This window comes from Monodon monoceros, unplaced genomic scaffold (genome assembly GCF_005190385.1).
Source record: "Monodon monoceros isolate NGI ecotype Baffin Bay Population unplaced genomic scaffold, NGI_Narwhal_1 Super_Scaffold_12, whole genome shotgun sequence".
NCBI classification, from domain to species: Eukaryota; Metazoa; Chordata; class Mammalia; order Artiodactyla; family Monodontidae; genus Monodon; species Monodon monoceros.
The window spans coordinates 39,271,279-39,277,109 of NW_021703768.1; positions in this window are offsets into that span (position 1 = coordinate 39,271,279).

Below are 5,831 nucleotides of genomic sequence, written 5' to 3' on the forward strand. Positions count from 1 at the left end.
AAATACTAGATTAACAGCATTATTTTCCCATTCACACATTTATTACTTACATTATTGAGAACCTACAATGTTCCAGACACTTTAAAGACATTATCTTCGATTCCACAACCATCAGTGGGGTGATCATTTACCACTACTTGCAGATGAGGAAACTGAAGCAGAGTTTCCTGTCTTGTCCATGATCATACACTTAGTGTAAAGCTGGGATTCAGAGTCATTTTATCAGGCTCCATAACCTAGAGTAACTACTTTATTTCATCATACTTCCTCTCTAAGATACCAGAGCTTCCATTTTACTAGCAAGCTCCATGCTGGAAGTACCAAGTCATGTAAGACCATAATGTTTGAAGCCATCAGCCCTTTCAAGCCACTCCACAAAGCCCAACCAAAACTTAATCATTTAATTGAAAAAAAAAAGAGGTGAGTGCTTTCAGAATATATTTGCATGTCTGAATAAAAATCACTAAGAAATTGGTCCTAAGGAATTCAATGGTGCCTTTTAAAATGTGTTCTTTTGCTAACTGCTCTGAGCACATGACATAATTCAGGAAGTGGAAGTATTCTGGGATAGATGCCCTTCATATTGCACTTTCTTACTGCTTAACAAGAATTCTAAGATTCACAAGATTTCCTGCCCTATTCCTTGGGAATTGATTCTCCCATGATTAAGTTATGTTACATGGCACAGTTAACATTAAGATAGAGAGGTTATTCAGATGGGCCTAACCTGATTACATGAACACTTTACTTATTTATTTATTTTTTAAAGCCTTTCTTTTTCCTTCTTTAAAAAAAAAATTCTTTATTTAATTAATTTATTTTTTGGATGTGTTGGGTCTTCCTTGCTGCACAAGGGCTTTCTCTAGTTGTGGTGAACAGTGGCTACTCTTCGTTGAGGTGTGCGGGCTTCTTATTGTGGTGGCTTCTCTTGTTGTGGAGCATGGGTTCTAGGTGAGGGCTTCAGTAGTTGCGGCACACGGGCTTAGTTGCTCCGTGGTATGTGGGATCTTCCCAGACCAGGGCTCGAACCTGTGTCTCCTGCATTTGCAGGCAGATTCTTAACCACTGCGCCACCAGGGAAATCCACATAAATACTTTAAAAGTAGAGTTTTCTCTGGTTGGGAGCAGGAGAGGAAGTCAGAGAGATTAAGCATAAGAAGGATTTGACACCCCGTTTCTGGCCTGAAAATGGATAGGGCCATGTGCCAAAGAGGGCAGTTGGCTTCTACCATTTGAAAGTAATCTCTGGCTGACAGACAGCAAAGAAACAGAAAGTTTAGTCCCACAACAATAAAGAACTGAATTTGGCCAATTACAAGGATTGGCTTGTAAGTAGGTTCTTTATCAGAACCTCTACATGAAAACTCAACCCCTGTGGAAAACCCAGTTATCCCATGCCACATCCTGATCTATAAAATTGTGAGCCAATACATGGATATTACTTTAAGGCATTGAAGTTGTGATAATTTGTTACGCAGCAGCAGACAACTAATACAATCTTCCTTAACTCAGTTGACAACCTCCATTTCATCAGAATAAGTGCAGGTAGATTTTGAACACACATCTTCAAAGACTTCGAACACACATCTTCAAAGACTTCCATTACAATTACATTATGAGTCTTTTTCTTTCTCATTTTAGGAAGGACAAATAATCTGAATGTTGGACAACAACCTTAACTGAAATTTGGCTTTCCTGAAGAGGCACAACTTTCCTTGCTGTTTTCTTAAGGGAGAACCAATATTTTTCTCTCATTCCACATGTAGTTCAAGACAAAATATTTGAGTTGTTTGTCTCTTTGCTTTTCTAATGACTTCCAGACTGTTACTACCATTACTATTTCTGCTTGGGTACTTGAGACAACTACCCTATATATGTCTGTAGCACCTTCTTCCTTACTATAATCTTGCACACACTTCATTAACCATCAAATATTTTCTCTCTCACCTCACTGTCTAATACTATTCCCAAAAGCCTGCTATTGTTCTTGATGACTTGAAAATCCACAGAGATGAATACACCAACACTTTCCTTAGCTTCCTCTACTCTATTTACCTGTTGCTTCATTCTGCCTAAGCAATTCTTTTCCCAGATTTGTATCCTGTACTTTGTCATCAACAGATACTTAACTCCCCAAATCTATGTTTCAAACACTCAATTTCTAGGCCATTTGCTCAAGCACTGTCACCACTACCATTCTTCTACCTCATGAGGTTTCCAGTGCTTTCTCACCACTTTCTTATCAACTTCTTCTTCTCCCAGCTCCAGGTTCACCTTTATTTAGCACAAAGTCTAAGATTTATCATTTTAACACAACCTCGCAAATACCTCTATTTCCTTGATTTCTCTCCCATGATTGTGCTTGTCTCACAAAACCTCAATTTTGAAAAACGCCTACCATCACCCTTACACCATCCTGTAAGGCATCTGTGCCTTACAGGAGTAGCTATATATTGCTGGAGGAAACCACCCCATTGAAGCTGGCTGGTTTCACATTAAAACTCAAAGATCAAATTGACATTTAATAATGTCCAGCCATCTTATCATGTTTCTACAAAAGGCATACTTTACCTACATCCTGAAAGACTACTTTATACATTTTCCCCTCTCTTCAAATATTCCTCATCCCTATTCTACTCATGATAAGCTTATGACTTCATTTCATATTTTATTGAGAAAACAGAAGGCATGTGATAGGTAATATCTCATGTTTTCTCCACCAGATCTAAAATCCCAACTGTACTGAAATCTATCTTCTTTTGTTTCCCTCTTATTTCAGTGGAGGAAGATCTCCCTCCCCTCCCCCCAGCGTCAAATGCAAACTCCCACACTCCTCCTCTGGACCCCAGTCCCTCTTCTCAGAGTACTCATGACTCTTGCTTTTTTAGTTATCTCTTTTCATCCCTTCTACTAGATCATTCCCATCAGCATATAAACATAGTCTAGAATCTCCCATCATAAATAAAAATGCATCCCTTTTCCTCACCTATCATCCCATTTCTCTGTACCCCTTCAAAGTTAAACTTTTATAAAAGTTGTATACATTAGTTGTTTACGTGTCTTCACCTCCCATACCTCAACCCACTACAGAGTGATTTTTCACCCTATAATTCCGCTGAAACTGTCCTTATCAAGATCACAATGACATCCAATGACCTATTTTAATAAACCACTTTCTGATTTATATTACTTAAACTTTCAACAATCTTCACCAGAGTCAACCACTCCCTCCTTCTTGAAATACTGCCCTCTTTGAACTTTCATGACAATGCTTTCCTGGTTTTCCTCAACTCAGAATCTACTCCCCTTTTCCCTCTTTCTTTCTCTTCTTTTTCTTTTTTCTTCTAAATGCTTGAATTCCTTAGTGCTCACTATTGAGCTTTCTTATTATTTTTTCTACATATTTTTCTTGGAGATTTTACCCATTTTCATGAATTTAAATGTATCTTCATCCTAATGACTCCTATAATTCATCCTCAGCCCATATTTCTCCTCTAAGGAAGACTCTAATAAAGAAAATAAATTAAATTTTAGTCCCTGATAGATAGGTTGAGAAGAAAATGAGTACATAATGATATAGCCCCAATTCTATAGAATAATGAGGAAATTAAAGATAAATCAAGATCATCATGTCATGGTAACACTTAGGAAAAGATGAGTTGGGATTGAAATTGATGACTAACAGCATAGAGAAAAGAGACAATAGAAAGAAACCATAGAAGAATTACATGACCATTGGATGAGAATGAGCGTGCTGTGTTGGAAAATATAAGAAACTGGCTGAACTCCTGCAGTTTTATGAGAGAAGGTTTCATAGCTAGTGCTGAGACTAACAAAGTCAAATCTATTTCAAGTTGTGTTTATAACTGAGGCAAAATAAGAAAAAGAAGAGTGGCTTAGCAGCTCTTGTTGCAGATGCACAAGGACACACTCTTGGATTAGAGCAGTAGTTGAGGAAATGGTGAATCAGCTGAATTTCAGAGAATTTTGGACTCAGAAGATTTAGAAACATCTGATGACTCTGAGGGCAAAAAAAAAAGACTGCAGTCAAATCTCATTCTACATAGTGAGCCCAAAGGACTGGGAGTTTGGGGGCTATTGATAAGAATAGAAGAAATAAGAAAGAAGAAATGATTTGTGGGTTTAGACAGCTGAAGTGTGAATCAAATAGGTACACTATCATGAAGATATGCATGAGGAACTTTCTCACAGAAATGGAGGGAAAAAACTGGAGCAAGATTAAGAATTCAGGACTTGCCTACATTCATCATATTTTTTCTTGCTTTCAGTGCAGCATTCTTAGTTCAGAATAATACATATCAGGACACTAAACTGATATAATTAGATGGTGAAAGTTTCTTAGCAAACAAAGAGAACAAAAAAAAGACCTTGGATACTCTGATTCACAACTGTGAGCTATCACAAATCTAGAATAGATAAACTGACAGTTGAGATACATTAGAGGAGAAGAAAATTCATAGACTCAAGAAATTTGATTGGTAGAACAACCAAATATATATTTAAAAGTATTTATTTATTTATTTGTCTGGCTGCACCAAGTCTTAGTTGTGGCATGTGGAATCTTTGTTGCCGCATGTAGGGATCTTTTTTGCGGCATGCAGGATCTTTTAGCTGCGGCATGTGGGATCTTTCAGTTGCAGCATGCAGGATCTAGTTCCCAGGTCCCCTGCCTTGGAAACGCAGAGCATTAGCCACTGGACAATCAGGGAAGTCCCTAGAAAAATCAAATATTGAGGTGAATAAGGCTGTAGCAATGTTTCCTGAAAATACTACAGGCAATGATAACTGCAAAATGAATACAATCTCGACTTTTGAGGCTTTAAAAAAAAACATTGTTAGCTTTAGGATTAAAGAATCCAAATGAAAATTAAGACCATTTTGGAATTCAAAACAAATTTCTCAAAACAGAGCAGACATTTCTGGCACACTTCCTAAGAGCGACACAAGGCAAGACCACAGTTACATTTGCGAGAAAGGGCTGGGTACTAGGACAAGTGTGGCTGGCAACTGCCATGCCCACAGGTTTGGAGCACTGGTTGGCACTTCATCAAGAATGACAATGATGCAGTCACACTGGTAAGAAGTTGGAGGTGAGTCATGCTCTACCATATCCCATTTATTAATAAAAGTATAGAAATATGATTTGGTACTCAGATAGAGAAAAGATATATATTTGAGAAAATTTTCTACCAATATAAAGGAGGGTGGGGTTAAAATAAAAGAGGAGGTAAAAAATTGGAGATGAATTTGATGCTGTCAAAGTAGCTAATTTTCACTTGGAAGAGCATTCATTTAAATTTCAATATTGACTAGGAATATATTTAATTGACAATTCAGTAGCATATTTGATAGCTAAAGTCCAAAACAGATTTTCGAAAATCGATGTCTAAAGAAAAGACATGAGTAATGTATCTGTCATCATTTCTTTGGTGTTGGTTTAGCCACATTCATGAAAGGGCAAAAGTATCCCTATTTATTTAGAAACTTTTTTTCAAAGTCATTTTTCCATTAAATATCTTTATATTAAAAGATAACTAAAATTGAAAAAGACATTAAGTATATCATAATTTTAGAAAATATTATTTCTCTTTTTCTGGTCTCGTAAAAAATGAATTCTACTATACAAAGGAGAATAGAAACACAAGAAAACACTATAACTATATTTAGCAAAGAATGATATATTGCTTTATTTTCATTAACAGATTCAATCTTCGTTTTTCCCAGATTAAAAATTAATCTTTTTCATTTTTTTGACCCTGTGCATAATAGATTGCAGAGTATTTTAAAATACTGTGCAATATTAGTGAAGG